Here is a 22,695-nt window from a genome sequence, read left to right as displayed (position 1 = left end):
TGCACTTTCTTATCTCTTTATTTATCCGCTTGCTATTTTCTCTTTTAGCCTATTTTACTATTTAATTCCTGAGACTGTTTTTAAATTGCAGCTTCCTATTTCGTTTACAGGGCTCGTGATACTTTTTAATATGTGTTCTAGACTTCTATTTTCATGCACTTTTCTCATTTTATTCTTGACCGCCTAGATTTATTTTAACCAGTATATTTTAATCTGTATATTTTTAAGTTATTTCTTCCTACTTCGCATTGAGAGTTAAATGCGCTCTCTTTCTCAAATTACACTTAGTTAACTGTCAGAGAGGCCAGCGCATTCCCAGTTGGTCACAGACACACAGCCTGTTCTTCCTCTTCTTTCTAAATCTGCTCATTCATCACAAAGAAATATATTACCGCATTCATTCAATCCCTTTGTTTTTACCTAAAAACAAAACAGTTTATTACCTAACTTAATTCACTTCCTCTACATAAGCTGGTATTATCCTATAGGATTTTTCACTCATACCCTTCGTTTTTACCCAAAAACGACCTATAGTTTATCCCCTAGCTTAATAACCTCTTGAAACTGTAGGGGCGCTATATCATTTTTGGATAAAAAGACGTGCCCGTTTTAAGCGCAATATTTTGTCACAAAAAGATGCTTGACTATGCATATAATTGATAGCTTTGGAAAGAAAACACTCTGACGTTTCCAGAACTGCAAAGATATTCTCTGTGCGTGCCCTAGAACGTGAGCTACAGGCAAAACCAAGATGAAACGGCATCCAGGAAATCAGCAGGATTTTTGAGGCTCCGTTTTCCATTGTCTCCTTATATGGCTGTGAATGCGAGAGGAATGAGCCTGCCCTTTCTGTCGTTTCCCCAAGGTGTCTGCAGCATTGTGACGTATTTGTAGGCATATCATTGGAAGATTGACCATAAGAGACCACATTTACCAGGTGTCCGCCCGGTGTCCTGCGCCGAAATTGGTGCGCAAACCTCAGCTGCAAGTATTTTTCCATGGAATTCAGAGAAGTAAGCATGCTTCCACGAACGATATATCAATGAAGAGATATGTGAAAAAACACCTTGAGGATTGATTCCAAACAACGTTTGCCATGTTTCGGTCGATATTATGGAGTTAATTCGGAAAAAGTTTGAAGTTGTTGGTGACTGAATTTTCGGTTTGTTTCGGTAGCCAAATGTGATGTACAACGGAGCGATTTCTCCTACACAAAGATTCTTTCAGGAAAAACTGAACATTTGCTATGTAACTGAGAGTCTCCTCATTGAAAACATCCGAAGCTCTTCAAAGGTAAATGATTTTATTTATTTGGTTATCTGGTTTTTGTGAAAATGTTGCGTGCTAAATGCTACTCAAAATGCTAAGCTAGCTTAGCATACTCTTACACAAATTAGTGATTTGCTATGGTTCAAAATCATATTTTGAAAATCTGAGATGACAGTGTTGTTAAGAAAAGGCTAAGCTTGAGAGCAGGCTCATTATTTTCATTTTATTTGCGATTTTCAGAAATCGTTAACGTTACGTTATGCTAATGAGCTTGAGGCTATAACTGGATACAGGTTTTTTTCATAGCCAAACGTGAACAAAACGGAGCGATTTGTCCTACACAAATAATATTTTTTTGAAAAACTGAACATTTGCTATCTAACTGAGAGTCTCCTCATTGAAAACATCTGAAGTTCTTCAAAGGTAAATGATTTTATTTGAATGATTTTCTTGTTTTTGTGAAAATGTTGCTGGCTGAATTCTAGGCTTATAGCTATGTTAGCAATCAATACTCTTACACAAATGCTTGTTTAGCTATGGTTGAAAAGCATATTTTGAAAATCTAAGATGACAGTGTTGTTAACAAAAGTCTAAGCTTGAGAGCAAATATATTAATTTCATTTCATTTGCGATTTTCATGAATAGTTAACGTTGCGTTATGCTAATGAGCTTGAGGCTATAAATAGAATCCCGGATCCGGGATTGCGCGACGCAACAGGTTAATACACTTCCTCTACATAAACTGGTATTATCCTATAGGATTTTTCACTCATACCCTTCGTTTTTACCTAAAAACGACCTATAGTTTATCCCCTAGCTTAATACACTTCCTATACATAAACTGGTATTATCCTATAGGATGTTTACGACATGACGAGACTACTGTCTAATCGGATCAGCTTGTCTTCATATCATATTCATCCACCCCGTATTGATCATTATTCTACGTTAGAGCAATATCGTGGTGCGACCTACTGATTTATAAACCCCCGTTTAGCTAGGCAGAGCATTTTATATTCGTAGGATTTCCTTTTTCAGTTGAACGTCGCACAATCAGGCGAGCGTTTTCCCCGTGTTCTAAATATCCGTCCGTTTCAGACCTCTTTCATAGAGCGTTAGCCACGAATATTTCTCTATCTACTTATCAATAAAGTAGCCTACCCATACAGACCTTCTGGTATATATTTGAAGCGGTATCGCAGGATTTCCTTTTTCAGTTGAACGTTGCACAATCAGGCTAGCGTTTTCCCCGTGTTCTAAATATCCGTCCGTTTCAGACCTCTTTCATAGAGAAATATTTGTGGCTACTGCTCTATCTACTTATCAATAAAGTAGCCTACCCATACAGACCTTCTGATATATATTTTGAAGCAGTATCGCAGAATTTCCTTTTTCAGTTGAACGTTGCACAATCAGGCTAACGTTTTCCCCGTGTTCTAAATATCCGTCCGTTTCAGACCTCTTTCATAGAGCGTTAGCCACGAATATTTCTCTATCTACTTATCAATAAAGTAGCCTACCCATACAGACCTTCTGGCATATATTTTGAAGCGGTATCGCAGGATTACTATAATTACTTAAATTATCCTACCCATACAGACCTTCTGATATATATTTTGAAGCGGTATCGCAGGATTTCCTTTTTCAGTTGAACGTCGCACAATCAGGGTAGCGTTTTCCCCGTGTTCTAAATAATCACCCGTACAGGCCTTCATTTCAAAGCGGTAGCCATGTGTATTTATTTTCTAAATACTCATCCGTACAGACCTTTTCCTTGAAGCGGTAGCCATGAATATTTTATCTATATCTCACTACTTATTTATTTTCTAAACATATAAGCAGACAGCTGTAGCCCTGTGCCTGATTCCAACCACTCAGCCAGAGAGCGCAACACACTCGCACCGTCCGAGCACCCGACACCAGCGAAGTTCACAGCCCCCGCTTACTTACTAACTAAACATGCATACACATTCGTATTTATACAATTCCCAAGCTTATATACATGCATGCAATTCATTGAATTCAAAAGTTCTTTAGTTTCTATGGTTTTTAGGAAATTTGAGAGAGAGACCTACTTGACGCTCCCCTTGCTGCTACAGGATCCTTTGTGGCAATCTACGCAGACATTTCAGCTTACCTTGTTTAAAGCTGGGTGGCCACCCTTGTCTTGCCAGATTGCCCCAAAGATCCCACGGCCAGCGAAGAACGTCTTCAGTCCCTGAAATTCCTGGCTAGCTCGCCAATATGTAGTAGAAAATCGGATCAAATACAACGCATTACAGAACTTGTGAAGTCAATTCGGCTTTTTAATACAAGGATATAGCAAGCCGGGAAGGTCCATGGAACACACTCCACTTTCCAGAGCCCCGGCTCCAGTATTTATCCACATATTGCATATGAGCCCATCCCAAATGCAAATAAAGTTACATTCCAATCCGTGCATCCCGCTTGTTCAGCTCAATAACGCCCATACCTGCTTTCCGTCAGATTATAATGATAAGACCCTTGTTTTGTTGTATTTAGCTAAAAGCATTCTTTTGTTTGTGTATTATCTAAGATCAGCAGACTATGTGTCTCCTCAGTTTCTAGCGTGTCCAGCTATACTAAAAATAGTTTACATTCCTCTATTTTACAGCCCTATGCTTTGGCTCTGTAATTAACTCTGTGTCCCTTTTGTGTGTGTGTCTTCATCTCCTTTAGCTTTAGGGTGCCCAGCTGTTCTGGTCGCCTTCACTTCATATGTTTGTCTAAGATAAAACAGACTTGTATCTCCCCTGTGATGTGATTGATATCTGTAATCCATCATTTGGTCCTTTGGCTGACCCCCTCCTTATACAACCTCTGACCTTTGTATGTCCAGCTATTCTGTCACCTATGTGTTATATTTGCTCCCACACCCTCCCACTCTGTCTGCCATATTCTTTCTTTGTTCTTGTTTCCTTATTAGGATGCTGGTGGGCGGAGTTGGGAGGGTCGTCAGCTAAATGGGAAACACCTGGTTCCGGTGTCTCCCAGGATAAATACACCACTTCCCCATTCATGGAGGAGACTCTCTCCATGCAGACACCTTTCTAGATTTTGTTGTTTTTCTTGGTGTTTTTTTTGATTGTTTGCTTTGGCATCTTTCAACACCATGCATTATCACATTCATTCATTCATTCATGCATGCAAAACACTCACTTACACTACTGATTACACACAATTGTATATTGTTCTTAGTTTACTTTATTTGTCTCCCTTTTGTTACGGGCTTTGAGCCGGTTCGTGACAAGTGGGGGATCATCTGGGATATTTGAACTTATTGGTTTGGGAGACCGTGGAGGTACGTGTTTGGTTTGCATATTTTGTTTGAGTTTGATAGGCACAGTATTGGTTGCCTTTGTTGTTTGGTTTGTGTGCTGTGTTGGAGATAGTATAATGGTTAGTTTCCAGGCCCTGCCAAGCATGGGAACTCTAGTTCTACTTTCTGTTGGGACGTCAGTCTGAGGTGAGTAATCGGCTGTGTACCTTGGTGGGAGGGTAGGGTAGTGGGTAGGGTAGTGGAACTTGCTACCTGGAGCTATAGAGCTATAGCCTTTTTCCCCTCATAGGCTTAGTGACGTATTTCATTTTTTGGAATATGTTGGGCATGGTTAATGTTTGTTATTTTTGTGTGGTGTCTGTGGACTGAGCAGTTGTCTCGGGGCACATCCGTGGCTTGGTGGAATTTGCCAACATGCTGGGGAGTTTTTCCTTGCCAGCGGGCTACATTGCATAAATTCCCACTGCAAATCTGCACGAAGACTAGGGTTGAGTTATTGTAGGTTTTGGGGAAGCTCCGTATCTCATCTCTCTTCTGTGGTGCTCAGGGTGATTGTCATTTCTTGGGTTGTGGTCTGGTGTGCTCAGCAGAGGGGAAGAGCGAGAGATATTTTGTGACTATGGCGGCTTATGTAGATGAGTTAATTCGCTTTCCATCAGAGGAATTGTTAGAATTAGGTACTAAAGAACAGCTGTTGAAGGTCACTGAACACCACAAAGCTGAAATTAGTGATAAACGTCTAAAGAATTCTGTTAGGTTGATATTGAAGGCCAATCTGATGGAGAGTGGTATTCTTGAAGTTACCACTGGGCCAGCCTCTGCTGCGGACTCGTAACGTTATGGGGAGACGACAATAGCCATTCCATCGGTTAGTCCTAGTAGTTTTCTTTTTGAACAGCAGAAAGAACTGCTTCTGTTACAGCTGGAGCATGATCGTGAGAGGCTAGAGCATGATTGGCAGCATGATCGTGAGAAGCTAGAGCATGATCGTGAGAAGCTAGAGCATGATCGTGAGAAGCTAGAGCATGATCGTGAGAAGCTAGAGCATGATCGTGAGAAGCTAGAGCATGATCGTGAGAAGCTAGAGCATGATCGTGAGAAGCTAGAGCATGATCGTGAGAAGCTAGAGCATGATCGTGAGAAGCTAGAGCATGATCGTGAGAAGCTAGAGCATGATCGTGAGAAGCTAGAGCATGATCGTGAGAAGCTAGAGCATGATCGTGAGAAGCTAGAGCATGATCGTGAGAAGCTAGAGCATGATCGTGAGAAGCTAGAGCATGATCGTGAGAAGCTAGAGCATGATCGTGAGAAGCTAGAGCATGATTGTGAGAAGCTAGAGCATGATCGTGTAAAGTATGACAAGGAATTGGCATTTAAACAAGAGATGGAACGTGCTAAAATCAAGTTGCAACAAGAACGGAAAGAGTTAGTTAGGGAAGGAAAGATCTCAGGGGAGAGTTTGTTCTGGGAAGGTGATCCAAATTTACCTAGGGGTAGTTCCTCTTTTGGTCGTGCCCCAGACACTTTTGATATTGTTGGGAACTTACGGTTATTGCCTCAGTTTAATGAAAAGGACCCTGAGACATTATTTTCGTTGTTTGAGCGTGTTGCTGACGAGAGGAATTGGCCTGATTCTAAGCGAACTTTAATGTTGCAGTGTGTGCTGACTGGTAAAGAACGTCGCTGGAGCTGCGGTTTTGGCGGACGAGTATGTGTTGACTCACAAGTGTCTTTGCAGAGCCCCGTATTCGGAAAGAGTGGGGGCGCTCAGATAGATTTGGGCTTCGCTCAATGAGGTACTTTGGTTCACGGGTAGAGTTCTATTCAACTAGGGTTGAGCCTGACTCCCGTGGTAAAGCGGACTTTGGGCAAGAGTGTCACTACTGTCAAGGTTCAGGTCATTTGAAAAACGAAAGTCCACTTCTCAGGTCAAAGGGTGCTTATGCTAAATCTAAGCCTACCGCGTTAGCTGCACCTGTTTCACATCAGTTCACTCACGACTCATTCCCTCAGGCCCAGGAGAATGTGAAAGTCCATATTGATCCAAACTATTAACCTTTCATTACGGAAGGTTTTGTGTCTGTTAGGAGTAAAGACACTGTCAGTTCCATAAATTGATGTTGGATTGTGGGCTGGTGAAGTTGTGGGGGTGTGTCCTTCGTTGCCTATTGAGGGTATCGACGTTATCCTTGGGAATAACTTGGCTGGTGAGCGTGTATGGCCTGCCGTGTTTCCATCTCTAGTGGTTTCCACTAAGCCGTCATTTGTTGGGATTCCTGATGAGTGTACAGAGTTTCAGAGGTGTTCTCTGCGTGTGCAGTGACACGTTCTATGAGCCGTGGCGAACTGGTCACTGCGCCGACTAATGATAATAATACAAAGTATGTCACGGTTTTCCCTGTAATCCCGTTATCTGTAACCCACTCAGATCTAATCAATGCGCAACGGGATGACCCCACAGAGTTTAGTGACCAAATTGTGCCTGCAGAACAGTTGGGAGATGTCGTTCTTGTCTATTTTCTCCAAGAGGATGTCCTGATGAGAAAGTGGGTGTCTCATGATAGTTGTTTTCTGGGGGAGGCAATTAGTCAGGTTGTTGTACCAGTTAAGCTTTGTGAGTTTGTGTTGGAAACTTCTCACAAGGACGTTGCTGGACATATAGGGGTGAGAATTCTACAATCGCATATTAAGACATTTCTTTTGGCCTAGATTAAAAAGGGATGTTTCTGATTTTATCAAAACTGGTCACACCTGTCAATTAACTGGTAAGCCTAATCAAGCTATTAAGCCGGTACCATTGTTTCCTATTCCTGTACTCAGCCAACCTTTTGAGTATCTGATTATTAACTGTGTGGATCCTCTGCCTCGTTCTAAAAAGGGTAGCAGTTACCGTTTCACTATGATGTGTCACACCACTAGGTTTCCTGCTGCCTATCCTCTCCGATCTATCACGACTGTCTGTGTTAAAAGCTTTGACTCAGTTTCTCTCACTGTTTGGAATCCCTAAGGTCATTCTGAGTGACCAAGGATCCAATTTCACCTCTATTAGTCAGGTTCTTCAACAGCTCCATATTAAACACAATTTGTCTAGCGCCTATCACGCGCCAAGTCAAGGAGCACTGGAACGTTTCCATCAAACACTTAAGTCTTTGAGAGCTTATTGTACTGAGATGGATAAGGATTGGGAGGACGGGTTGCCTTGGTTACTGTTAGCCACTAGGGAGGTTTCACAGGAGAGCACGGGTTTCAGTCCAAACGCCGAACTGAGCCTCGTCACTTTAGTCCGGGTGACCAGGTTCTTGCTCTGCTGCCAATTGTTGGTTCTCCTTTTCAAGACAAGCTTCAAGGTCCATATACAGTGGTGCGCCAGTACACTGAGCAAAATTATCTAGTTGCCACTCCAGAACGGAGGAAAGCACACCAGCTGTACCATGTAAATCTGCCGGGGCAGCAGGGTAGCCTAGTGGTTAGAGCGTTGGACTGGTAACCGAAAGGTTGCAAGTTCAAATCCCCGAGCTGACAAGGTACAAATCTGTCATTCTGCCCCTGACCAGGCAGTTAACCCACTGTTCCTAGGCTGTCATTGAAAATAAGAATTTGTTCTTAACTGACTTGCGTAGTAAAATAAAGGTAAAATTAAAAAAATAACCCTATTATGCACATTCATTTGAGACTGAACAGTGGGAGTCTACAGATGATGGTAAACCTGTTCTTTTGGCTGATACCGTTGTTTCCTTGGGTTCTTGTCATGCTAGATCTGTGCATGAGGAGGAAGATGTTCCTGGTCCTGACGATTTGTATATTGCAGGGTAGCTAAAACAATTCAGAAACGATGGATATTTTAGACAGTCTTCTCACTCACCTACCTGTTGATGGGCGGAAAGAGATGGTTGGTCTGATTCAGAGATTTCCAGGTTTGTTTTCTGATAAATGTACAAACTTAATAGATCATGAGATTGACATTGGAGATGCTGACCCCATTCGTCAGCGGTTCTATAGAGTTTCTTCAGAGAAACTGCGTTGTCTGGATGCTGAGGTCAAGTACATGCTGGAGAGTAAGATAGCAGAGCCTTCTTTCTCCAGTTGGGCTTCTCCCTATATCTTGGTCAGTAAACCGGATGGAACAAACCGATTTTGTACGTACTACCGAAATTAAGCCAGATTAATTTCCTCTTCCTCGGATGGAGGACTGTGATCAAGTCGGTGCAGCTAAGTTTGTGAGCAAATTTGACCTGTTAATAATAAAAGGCTATTGGCAGGTGCCACTGACGACTAGGGCACGTGAAATGCCTTTATTACACCCTTTGGTCTGTACTCGTATTCAGTTGAGTTTCAGCCTGCATAATGCACCTGCCACTTTTCAGCGACTTATGAATAGGGTTGTCGCCGGTCTGACATGGTGCGCTGTTTTATTTGGAAGATGTAGTGATATATGCAGATACTTGGGAAGAAGAGCTGTCCCATATTCAAGCCTTGTTCGAACGTCTGGCTGCGTTACATACCTTGGAAAAGTGGTTGGGCAGGGTGAAGTGCGTCCTATTCGGGCTAAAGTGGTGGCTATTGATGCTTTCACACCACCTACTACAAAGGAACTGATGTGTTTCTTGGGCATGATTGGTTATTACCATAGTTTTTGTAATAACTTCTCTACTGTGGTCGCTCCCTTGACAGATATGCTGAAAGCTAAGGCTGTTTACGTTTGGTCTACTCGTTGTCAACACGCTTTTGAAGATGCAAAGCGGTTGCTTACCTCCACTCCGGTGCTGGCTGCTCCTCGCTTGGATTTGTCATTTACATTGCAGGTGGATGCTAGTCATGTGGGAGCAGGTGCAGTTTTGCTGCAAGCAGATGTGTCTGGGGTTGAGAGGCCTGTTAGTTTCTTTTCCAAAAAGTTTAACGATTATCAGTTGAACTATTCGGTTATTGAAAAGGAAGCGCTAGCACTCATTTGGGCGCTACAACACTTCGAAGTGTATGTCGGGTCAGGGGTAGTACCCATTGCGGTCTACACCGACCATAACCCCCTCACTTTTTTGAGGTCCATGATGTGTCCTAACCAGAGGATAATGAGATGGTGTTTATTTTTACAATCATTCCATCTCGATGTGCGGCACATCCGGGGGACTGAAAACGTGATTGCTGATGCGCTCTCTCGTGCGCCCTGTTCCTAAATGTTTGTGACTGACCATTGTTTCGTATTGTCATGTTCTCTCTGTCCTGTCTGTTCCCACCTGGTCTTGTTTTCTTCTTTCCTTTTAAATGTTGCTTCCTGTGCGAAGGTTGCTGAGGTCTGGGGAGGAGGTGGTTGGCTGGGGCAAATTGGAAGCGTGAACACGTCACCCCTCAAAAATTTGGGACCTAGGGGGCATGTGTCAATTTGGGACGCAGGGGGCTTGTGTCAATTTGGGACGCATGGGGCTGGTATGATGATCCGGGGTCCTTGTTGGTCCATGGTTTTATGGAGGGGGGATGTGATGACCCTCCCACTCTGTCTGCCGTATTCTTTGTTCTTGTTTCCTTATTAGGATGCTGGTGGGTGGAGTTTGGAGGGTCGTCAGCTACATGGGAAACACCTGGGCCCGGTGTCTCCCAGGATAAATACACCACTTCCCCTTTTCATGGAGGAGACTCTCTCCATGCAGACACCTTTCTAGATTTAGTTGTGTTTCTTGGTGTTTTTTTGATTGTTTGCTTTGGCATCTTTCAACACCCTGCATTATCACATTCATGCATGCAAAACACACTTACACTACTGATGACACACCATTGTATATTGTACTTAGTTTACTTTATTTAATAAATATATGTTTTGTTACTCCTTACCTCCACGTTGTCTCCCTTTTTGTTACGGGCTTTGAGCCGGTTTGTGACAAAGAACACATTAGACAGCATACTGTCTAGTATGGGAGAAAGCAGAGTGCTTAAACTCCACTAATCCGGTGACAACCAAGAGTTTTTATACTAACTAGCTACATATGTTTACATTGTAGCCAATGTAGCAGCATGAGCAACTAGTGCTAGCAATTCTGTGAACAACTATCCCAGAATGGAAATATTTAAAATGAATAACAAGTAAACAACTAAAAGAATGAAGGTTATGTATGTAACCACGGTTATCTGACCTATTGGATCACTCCAATATGTTATCTTTCTGCGTGGCAGGATACATTCCGAGGAAAGATATTAGATTAGTCTTGTGCAGCTGGTAGTGCTAAGGCTGTCACCCTTAAACAGCTGCCGCCGCACTACTTCCACCTCTTATCGTTTTTCAAGGCACCTTAGAGGATTGGAGTGAGTCATTAGCTCACATAACCGTGGTTACATACGTAACCTTTGTTTGGATCAATCCAATATGGTGTCCAGATTAATTAGTGAACTAGGTCTGGGCCAGACAGAGAGCAAAGTCCTGTAGGACTGAACTCAAGGCAGTCATAGTTGTGTCCTTCCGTCCCCACTCAGGGAAGCGGAGACCACACTCAGCACAGCTGTCCCAACTTTATTGGTGCGGTCAACATCGACTCAATAGTACCTAAAGATGCTCGATGAGGCCCAACTGGCCGAGGGAACACTTCAGAGTAGGGCCAACAATGTAGCTACTCGGTTATGCTATAGTATTAGTGTCTACAACCCAACATGAGTCTTTGTATCGATACTCTCTGGCCCAGAACTCTCTCACCGTAGCAAACGAATTGCCGATCAGACTGTCGTATTGTCTGTGTAATGTAAGTGTCCAAGGCCCTTGCCCGAGCAGGGCATACTTGGGTAAAACACCGAAGTCACCTGCATCTGCCGTAGGGGCGTATACGGACAAATGTAAGGGCTAGTTCACACCTTTGTCAGACAGGAACTTCGGAAAGAATGAGGAGTTAAAATAGAGGGAGACACTCTTGTCTGGAACAATTCGTAAAACATTCAGTGCTTCAAAGACATTGACTCTAGGGGCTCGAGGGAGGCTTAGCAAGAACTGACAGCACCACGTCAAGGTTCCAGCTTGGCACCGAGTTACTGAACACAGACGTCGACCTCCCTTCATACATTTGGAGAGCAATGGGTAGCCACCCATGGGTCCCTCTTGGCCGTCGTCATGAAATGCCGAGATAGTGGCTAGACACAGTCTCAATGTGGATGCCGCTTGGTGACTGTAAAACCATTTGTACATATGGTTAACACACCGGGTACAGAATATTCCCCACCACATTTGATATGACACATTGGTGGAGGAAGCCATGGCGCTCTGCAATGTGTTCAGCACATTGTCTAGAATGCCTAGACTGGTCCACTAACACCTCTCAGAGGCCAAGCCCACACCAGCTCTCTGCGGTGGACTCTGAAGGAGTGGGATAGCCCCTTTGATAGGGTCCTCAAACAGGCGGTCATCACCAACAGTTGACGGTGTCTGTGTTGTTTTGGGTGCTGGCTGTGGGAGTTGAACAGTCACTGGAGTGGCCTGACGGAGAATGCCCAGCAAAACCAACAGTGAAGCCACGTCAGTAGGCCGAGTAGCCGTTGACACACTAACACCGACATGGCTTGTCCGAGCTGGAAACGGTTGAGGTAGAATAGAATGTTGTTACTCTCACGTGAGGGAGACGTGACCTCATGAGAGGTGCAAATTGTCCAAACAGATCTTCAAGGTAGATGGATGATTTTAAATATGTTATTGGACCATAAACAGATATGGCTTATTAACCTATATGGTCCAAATAATGATGATCCAAGCGTCTTTGAAAATATATATAATAATTTATCAACCCTACAAGCAATACAAGACTCTATTATTATTGTGGGGGATTATAATATGGTTTAAAATACCTCTATGGACCTTAAAGGAAATTATATTTCAAACTGTCACCTTCATGCATTTAAGGAAATAATGAACGTCATGGATATATTGAAAATAGTGGATACACAGTATGGAGGTGTCACGTTCTGACCATCGTTCTTGTGTGTTTTCCTTGTTTTAGTGTTGGTCAGGACGTGAGCTGGGTGGGCATTCTATGTTGTGTGTCTGGTTTGTCTATTTCTATGTTTGGCCTGATATGGTTCTCAATCAGAGGCAGGTGTTAGTCATTGTCTCTGATTGGGAACCATATTTAGGTAGCCTGTTTTGTGTTGGGTTTTGTGGGTGATTGTTCCTGTCTTTGTGGCACCAGATAGGACTGTTTCGGTGTTTTTTTTTTTCATGGTTCTTGTTTTGTAGATTGTTTTATTTTCATCTTTATTAAAGATTTACAAAAATAAGCACGCTGCATTTTGGGCCACCTCTCTTTCACCAGAAGCAAACCGTTACAGGAGGCTTAAATATCCTGACCTATTGAGATATACATAGCAGAGGCTCAATCAAGCTAGTCATCTTGACTACTTTCTTTTGTCATTCTCGCTGGCACCAAAAGTTTAAAAAGTGTTGTAAAGGACAGAATGCGGTCGGTCCATATTTGCCATATATATTACTCTTACAGAACTTCCACGTGGGAGAGAATATTTGAAATTTAATCAAAGCCTATTGGATGATTGTAACCAGGACAGAATAATGTATTGGTTATTTTATTTAACCTTTTTAGTAGGCAAGTCAAATTCTTATTTACAATGACGGTCTATCAAAGTGCATTAATTATTGTTTCTTATTTTTAATATATTGGGTACAATGGGTTCTTCCCGACAATCTGACAATTAATCTTAATGGTTGTACAGTCGTCTCAAAACTGTGAAGGACCTCCGCGTTACTCTGGACCCTGATCTCTCTTCTGACGAACATATGAAGACTGTTTCAAGGATAGCTTTTTTTCATCTACGTAACATTGCAAAAATCAGAAACTTTCTGTCCAAAAATGATGCAGAAAAATTAATCCATGCTTTAGTTACTTCTAGGTTAGACTACTGCAATGCTCTACTTTCCGGCTACCCGGATAAAGCACTAAATAAACTTCAGTTAGTGCTAAATACGGCTGCTAGAATCCTGACTAGAAAAAAAATATTTGATCATATTACTCCAGTGCTAGCCTCCCTACACTGGCTTCCTGTCAAGGCAAAGGCTGATTTCAAGGTTTTACTGCTAACCTACAAAGCATTACTTGGGCTTGCTCCTACCTATCTCTCTGATTTGGTCCTGCCGTACATGCCTACACGCACGCTACGGTTACAAGACACAGGTATCCTAATTGTCACTAGAATTTCTAAGCAAACAGCTGGAGGCAGGGCTTTCTCCTATAAAGCTCAATTTTTATGGAATGGTCTGCCTACTCATGTGAGAGACGCAAACTCGGTCTCAACCTTTAAGTCTTTACTGAAGACTCATCTCTTCAGTGGGTCATATGATTGAGTGTAGTCTGGCCCAGTAGTGTGAAGGCAAAATCTCTGGAGCAACGAACCGCCATTGTCGTTGCTGCCTGGCCGGTTCCCCTCTTTCCACTGGGATTCTCTGCCTCTAACCCTATTACAGGGGCTTCCTGTCTGGGTTGGCGCTCCCCCTTGGGTTGTGCAGTGGCGGAGATCTTTGTGAGCTATACTCGGCCTTGTTGCAGGATGGTAAGTTGGTGATTGAAGATATCCCTCTAGTGGTGTGGGGGCTGTGCTTTGGCAAAGTGTGTGGGGTTATAGCCTTCCTGTTTGGCCCTGGCCGGGGGTATCATCGGATGGGGCCACAGTGTCTCCTGACCCCTCCTGTCTCAGCCTCCACTATTTATGCTGCATTAGATTATGTGTCAGGGGGCTAGGGTCAGTTTGTTATATCTGGAGTACTTCTCCTGTCTTATCCGGTGTCCTATGTGAATTTAAGTATGTTCTCTCTAATTCCCACTTTCTCTCTTTCTTTCTCTCTCTCTGAGGACCTGAGCCCTTGGACCATGCCTCAGGACTACCTGGCATGATGACTCCTTGCTGTCCCCAGTCCACCTGGCCGTGCTGCTGCTCCAGTTTCAACTGTTCTGCCTGCGGCTATGGAATCCTGACCTGTTCACCAGACGTGCTACCTGTCCCAGACCTATTATTTGACCATGCTGGTCATTTATGAACATTTGAACATCTTGACCATGTTCTGTTTATAATCTCCACCCGGCACAGCCAGAAGAGGACTGACCACTCCTCATAGCCTGGTTCCTGTCTAGGTTTCTTCCTAGGTTTTGGCCTCTCTAGGGAGTTTTTCCTAGCCAACGTGCTTCAACACCTGCATTGCTTGCTGTTTGAGGTTTTAGGCTGGGTTTCTGTACAGCACTTTGAGATACCAGCTGATGTGCGAAGGGCTATATAAATTAATTTAATTTGATTTGATTATTTTACATTTTGGTACCCCAGAGAACAACACTGTAGCCTAACCACATCCTTATTTTTTGAGAGTGTATGAATATATGTTCTTGGTAATAAGTATGTACCTGGTGGCACTGCAGAAATACTGATGCACTTCACACCAAGAGGTTGCAAGTTCAAAGCCCCAGATCATTCATGCACACTTTACGTCCGAGTGTCCTTAAGTACTGCTATTTTACGTTGGTGTTGTCAGATAGTAGATCGAATGATTGATTTGATATTGTGCAACTTTTAGCAAAGTGCAGAAATGTATTATTGCTAATAAATCTGTGGCTAATCTCTATCACACCCACAGATATGGGACATTTCAGGTTGCTGGCATCCAAGAGGTTGTTAGTTCAAGTCCCAATAGAGGTTGAGTCCCAAGTGTGCTTACAGTACATAATTTTATAAGATTGTACTTAGCACTCACTTAGCATGCAAAATTACAGTAACTTTAACGGCTACTGAGTTGCAGTAAAAATACAGTCAATATAAGTGTACTGTAATTAGAATACAGCAGCATACGATTCAGCAGCATACTGTCATTTTACAGCAAAAACACCTTATATTAACAATAGAAACACAGTGGGCGTGTCTGAAAACCCATAGTAGCATACTACATACTTAAACTGCATAGTCGCATACTATTTATGATCAAATTTTTTGTAAAACATTGTAGCATACTTCTTTGCTACGGCTATGCGTATATAAACCATAAAGGATCATTTGTAGCCCCACCCAATGACCTTTCACTAACACAGCATTGTTGTTGTTTTGGGCTTACGTTTTGTGAAGTGCAACAGACCCTCCTGCAGCAAAGCACCCCCACAACATGATGTTGCCACCCTCGTGATTCACGGTTGGGATGGTGTTCTTCGGCTTACAAGCCTCCCCTTTTTTCTCCAAACATAATGATGGTCATTATGGCCAAATAGTTCTATTTTTGTTTCATCAGGCCAGGGGACATTTCTCCAAAAAGTACGATCTTTGTCCCCATGTGCAGTTGCAAACCGTAGTCTGGCTTTTTTATGTGTAAGGATCTGGGTGTAGCTGGTGCAGAGGAGTCAGGCGCAGGACAGCAGAGATGAGTAACAAAAGGAACTTTACTCAACAATTCAAAATACATAAAGTAACACCAAGCCCACAAATATCGGACCGAACTTACAATAAACAAACGGGCACAAAAACCATGGGGAAAACTGAGGGTTAAATAATAAACATGCAATTGGGAAATTGAAACCATGTGTGTAAAAACAAACACAAAACAAATAGAAAATGAAAAGTGGATCAGCGATGGCTAGAAGGCTGTCATTGACATAAATGGCAGGAAAGGCCGGTGAACGAAGCCGCCCGAACAAGGAGAGGGACCAACTGCGGCGGATATTGTGAACACCGGGGCCTCACTGTGGTGGAGATCGGCGCTCACCTTCTGCTGCCTCACAGCCGGTTGCAGGTGCACATGAGCAGAGTCCCAGGTCTCACCTTCTGCTGCCTCACAGCCGGTTGCAGGTGCACATGAGCAGAGTCCCAGGTCTCCTCCGAGCGCTTAAACCATTCGTCCATCGCAAGGTCCACTATCTGGTTCTCATGCCATGGTGCCAGAACTTGCTGATACCCCAGTACGCACTGGAAGGGGGAGAGGTTAGTGGAGGCGTAGCGGAGCTAGTTTTGGGCCATCTCTGCCCAGGGTATGAACGCCGTCCACTCCCCCGGCCGGTCCTGGCAATAAGACCGCAGAAACCTACCCACATCCTGGTTTACTCTCTCCACCTGTCTGTTACTCTCGGGGTGAAAGCCCATGAACGCCCTCCAGACCCTTGACGTGAACTGGGGACCTCGATCAGACACTATATCCTCAGGCACCCTGTAGATGTGTGTAAACAGGGCCTCCGCAGTCTGTAGGGCCGTAGGGAGACCGGGCAAAGGAAGGAGACGGCAGGACTTAGAGAACGGATCCACAATGACCAGGATCGTGGTGTTACCCTGTGAGGGAGAAAGATCCGTGACGAAATCCACTGATAGGTGCGATCACGGCTTTTGTGGAACGGGTAAGGGCTGTAACTTCCCCCTGGGCAGGTGCCCTAGGAGCCTTGCACTGGGCGCACACCAAGCAGCAGGAAACATATACCCTCACGTCCTTGGCCAAGGTGGACCACCAGTACTTCCCACTAAGACAACGCACTGTCCGCCCGATGCCAGGATGACCAGAGGAGGGTGACGTGTTTAGTCCCGTCAAGCCAATGTCTCCACACCTTCAGAGCCTTGAAAACAGCCAACAGCTCCCGGTCCCCCACATCATAGTTTCGCTCCACCGGGCTGAGCTTCTTCGAAAAGAAAGCACAGGGGTGGAGCTTTGGTGGCGTACCCGAACGCTGAGTGAACACGGCTCTGATCCCAGTCTCGGACGCGTCCACCTCCACTATAAATGCCAAAGAGGGATCCGGATGAGCCAGCACCGGAGCCGAGGTAACAGAGCCTTCAGGTGACCGTAAGCCCTGTCCGCATCAGCCGACCACTGCAGTCGCACCGGTCCCCCCTTCAGCAGTGAGGTAATGGGAGCCGCTACCTGTCCAAAACCCGGGATAAACCTCTGGTAGTAGTTGGCAAACCCTAGAAACTGCTGCACTTCCTTTGCTGTGATGGGAGTCGGCCAATTACGCACGGCTGAAATGCGGTCACTCTCCATCTCTACCCCTGAAGTAGAAACGCCGTACCCTAGGAAGTAGACGGACTGTTGGAAGAACAGACATTTCTCAGCATTGACGTACAGGTCATGCTCCAACAGTCGACCAAGCACCCTGCGCACCAGGGAGACATGCTCGGAGGGTGTAGCGGAGTATATCAGAATGTCGTTGATATACACCACTACACCCTGTCCTGTTCAGGTCCCGGAAAATCTCATCTACAAATGTACTCATAGTGCCCTGAGGTGGTACTAAATGCCGTCTTCCACTTGTCTCCCTTCCGGATACGCACCAGGTTGTAAGCGCTCCTGAGATCCAATTTTGTGAAGAAGTACGCCTCGTGCATTGACTCTATCACACTGGCTATGATAGGCAGTGGGTAGGTGTACCTCACAGTGATTTGATTGATACCTCGATAGTCAATGCATGGGCACAGACCTCCATCCTTCTTCTTCCCAAAAAATAAACTTGAGGAGGCAGGTGAAGTGCAGGGTCGAATGTACCCCTGCCCCAGAGATTCGGAGACATATGTTTCCATAGCCACTGTCACCTCCTGTGACAGGGGACACATATGACTCCTGGAACTACCAGGAGATTTATCTCACAACCCCCCCGTCGATGTGGTGGTAATTGAGTCGCCTTCTTCTTACAGAACACGAGAGCCAAATGGGCTTTTTCAGAGGGGATGCGCACGGTGGAGACCTGGTCTGGACTTTCCACCGTAGTAGCACCGATGGAAACCCCTAAACACCTCCCCGAGCACTTTCATAACCACCCCTTGTGAACCCTCTGTGGCCACGAAATAGTGGGGTCATGACAGGCCAACAAGGTTAGGCCATCACCACGGGAAACGCAGGAGAATCAATAAGGAAAATAATGTGTAATTGTGTAATTCTCTCCTTGTGACCCTCCTGTGTAACCATGCCCAGTGGTGCGGTGGCCTCCCTAATTAGCCCTGACCCCAATGGTCAACTATCTAGGGCGTGCACAGGGAAGGGCATATCCACAAGAACAATGAGGATCCCTAAACTATGGGCAAATGCTCTGTCAATAAAATTCCCAGCTGCGCCTGAATCTACGAGCGCCTTATGCTGGGAATGCGGGGAAAACGTAGGAAAATGTATAAACAAAAACATGTGAGCAACAGGGGGCTCTGAGTGAGCCTGGTGCCGACTCACCTGGGGTGACACGAGAGTGCCCTGCCTGCCGTCTCGACTCCCAGAGGAACCTCCCCAGTACCAACCAGCTGCGGCCACAGCTGGTACAGGGAACAGCCCATCCTCCGGTCGCCCTAAGTCTAGCACCTCCCATATCCATGGGCGTCGGAGCGGTGGTGCTGGGGGATGGAACGGACAGGCCCCGATCTAGACGTCCGCGGGTAGCCAGCAGGTTATCGAGCCAGATGGGCAGGTCCACCATCTGGTCAAACGTCAGAGTGGTATCCCTGCAGGCCAACTCCCGACGGACGTCCCCGCGTAGACTGTACCCGTAGTGATCGATCAGGGCCCTCTCATTTCATCCTGAGCTGGTGACCAGAGTCCGGAAGTCCAAGGCGAACTCCTGTGCGCTCCTCGTCCCCTGCCTCAAGTGGAAAAGACCTTCACTCGCCACTCTACCCTCAGGCGGGTGGTCGAAAACTATCCGAACGCGACAGGTGAACTCTGTGTAATGGTCCAACACCACTTCTCCTTCCCCCCATACGGCGTTGGCCCACTCCAGGGCTTTCCCTGAGAGACAGGAGATGAGGGCGGACACGCTCTCACGTCCCGAAGGAGCCGAGTGGATGGTCGCCAGGTTAAGTTCCAGGTGGAGTAGGAACCCCTGGCATCCGGCAGCTGTCCCATCTTACTCCCTCGGGAACGCGATCCGAACCCCACTGGGACCAGGTGAAGGAGGGGTGATCGTGGTGGCTGTTGTAGGTGTGCCGGTGGAGACGCTGGCAGAACTCCTCCTCTCTCCCATCGGTCCATCGTCTGCAGCATGCATGGTGGTGCTGAGATGTTGCAACATGGTCGCATGCTGCTGGACGTGCTCCTCGACCGCCAAAGGGTGGTTGTCTGCTCCTGCTGATTCCATTACGAGGTGCGTGTATCTGTAAGGATCTGGGTGTAGCTGGTTCAGAGGAGTCCGGCACAGGACAGTAGAGATGAGCAACAAAGGGGACTTTACTCAACACTTCAAAATACATGAAGTAGCACTTACAATAAACAAACACGCACAAAAACCTTTGGGAACACAGAGGGTTAAATGGTGGGAGCAAGTCCGTAGGTTTCCAAATAGGCAGTCGACCACGGCGGTAACCTCCCAGCCCCACGACGGTAACCTCCCAGTAACCCGGCTGGTAGCAGCGCCATCACCCCAGTTTCCCGGGAACCCCGCTTACCTCCCCCGGAGCGCTGTGATGGAGATTCCAGAACCTGTTGTGCCTTTCTCTCCCAGTGCTCCCTCGTTTTCGAGCTGCAGCCTTCTTCGTTCACCTCGGACTGCTAAAAGATAGCGTATATTCTTATGCTGATTTCCGGGAGGGCACTCACCTGGGCCACGGCAGTGTGGGAGCAACAATCCGCCATCTGCTTCAGTATGCAGGTATTCGTGGCGGAGGTGAGTAAGGTGTTCGAGGCTCCGATGTCTGGGAGAGAGGCTGCCCGGAAGTTACTCCAGCTTTGGCAGGACACCCTCAGTGTGGCAGACTATGCGGTGGAGTTCCACACGCTAGCAGGGAGGGTAACTGGAACCCGGAAGCGCTGGTCGACACATTCCTGGATTATCGGAGGAGGTAAAGGATGAACTGGCAGCCTGAGAACTACCGACAGATCTCGACTCACTCATCACTTTAACCATCCAGATTGATGGTCAGCTACGGGAACGTGGAAGGGAGAAGAGGTTTGATTATGGTTCCAATCGCTCACTCAGGGATCCCACCTTGCAGCTGATAAACTCCGGAAGTTCCCGGTGTCTACCACCCCGACAAGATCTGTGCTTACCCAAGTCCCTCCAAGAGTTTCCAGAGACTGCCGCTTCACCTGATGCAGCTCGGGAGGACCTTTGCTCCACCTCTGGATTACTGAATCCTGCTTTCCCTTACCCTGAGTCCGCCTGCCGTCCTGTACCTTTGTCTTACCCTGGATTTTTGACCCCTGCCTGCCTTGACCTGTCTTTGCCTGCCCCTGTTGCTACAATACACAGTGTTACTTCAACTGTCTGCATCTGGGTCTTACATTGATTCCTGATACGCTCTTATCGTCAACAAGCTGGAGAGGTCATAGTCAAATTTAGATGCATAAAGTGCCGGTCTGAAGTGAGCTCTAACGGGGCAGTCCCGTTAGTTCCCTTATATATTGACAAATTATATTTGCATTATTTAGCTTATTCATCATTCATAATTAATGTGTGCTTCATTCATGTGATGACCAATACTGGGTCATGCAGACCAGACAGACCAATACCTCACTAATTTCTGTGTTCTATGTATGTGCTTTTCTAATAACCAATTTCTGTGTTCATGCAAGTGACTGATTGAACAAATCCTCATTATCAGTACCTGCAATTTTACAGTACGCCCAGAACCTTGTTTTGAGAATGAAAGGATATCTCAGTTTCAAGATCTTAAGCTGTTCACTAGGTGTAGGCATGACCATAAGCAAATAGGTAAACTGGGATTTTTCAACAAATAGAAAGGCATTTACGCTTCCATGGTAGCAAAATCGTATCTATTTTTAGTAACTCTCTATAAAAATGTATTGGAGTGAGATCATTTATTTATTTCGGAATATGTATACCGAGTATATCCACATCACCATCAGACCATTTTATTGGTAAACTACATGGTAATTTAAAGTTGTATTTTTTATTGATCCAATACGTAATATAGTACACTTATCGTAATCTGGTTGTTATCCAGAGGTTTGAAAAATGATTTAGATCCTCTATGAGGCCGTGGAGGTTTCCAAGTTATGGATTTAAAAGAAAACATGAATCATCAGTGTACAATGACACCTTTGTTTTTAAGCTCTGTATTTCTAATCCCCTGATATTATTGTTGGATCTGATTTTAATAGATGCCATTTCGATGGCCATAATAAATAGATATGCTGATAGTGAACAACCTTTTTTTACTCCTCTAGACAGTTTAAAACTTACTGAGAAGTAGCCATTATTTACTATTTTACACCTATTGTCACTATACATTATTTTAACCCATTTTATAAGAGATTATCCAAAATTGAAATGTTGAGAGAGAAGAGACTTACAGTTTGATGTTTGCTCCTTGTTTACATCACACTTCCTGTGATTGGTAGATTGTTCCTCACCACCGCCAACACTTGGTCTGGAATGTAATTACATGCTAGCATGGCTAGTGGGTAACGTCTACTACTTGGTACCTCTGTTTTGTTCTGTTCGCATTCATTCGCATTCAGAATCTTGGAGATGGGGAAAGGGTCGATAAAATGCAGGGGACAGTTTGCGGGACTCTACCCGGAGGGTCAGATCCCAAGTGGACAGGCATACCCGCTGCTCGAAACAATAACGGGGAGCCGGGGTCCGGTGGTGGTCTGCCTGTCGTCAATACCTGGAGGTGGTCTTGAGCAGAGCCGACCAGGCTCTCTTCCAAGCACGGCGACAGTGGCGGACGAACATCTGGGCTGAGGATATGCTGACCTCGTCCTCTTGCTCCGGGAAGTGCGGGGGCTGATATCCCAGGGAGCACTCAAAAGGCGAGAGACCAGTGGCTGAGCAAGGGAGGTTGTTGCGGGCATACTCTACCCATATGAGCTGCTGGCTCCAAGTGGTGTAATTAGCAGAGACCAGGCAGCGAAGAGTCATTTCCAGGTCCTGATTGGCTCGCTCCAGCTGGCTGTTAGACTGGGGGTGGAACCCGAAGTCCATGGATCCGGAAGACATGCTGCACCATGAGCTGGGCTGAGGGTAGCTTTGGGAGAAGAATGAAATGGGCGACCTTGGAAAACCGGTCCACCACGGTAAGGATAACCATGTTGCCATCAGATGGGGGGAGAACAGTGACAAGGTCCAGGGATGTACGTGACCAGGGCCAGTGAGTGATGGGAAGTGGTTGAAGAAGGCCAGCCGGTGCTTGCCATGCAGTCTTATTCTGGGCACACACGGTGTAGGCAGCAACGAACATAGAGACGTCAGGAA

This window comes from Oncorhynchus masou, chromosome 26, assembly GCF_036934945.1.
Source record: "Oncorhynchus masou masou isolate Uvic2021 chromosome 26, UVic_Omas_1.1, whole genome shotgun sequence".
NCBI classification, from domain to species: domain Eukaryota; kingdom Metazoa; phylum Chordata; class Actinopteri; order Salmoniformes; family Salmonidae; genus Oncorhynchus; species Oncorhynchus masou.
Note: the sequence above shows the minus strand (reverse complement) of the source record.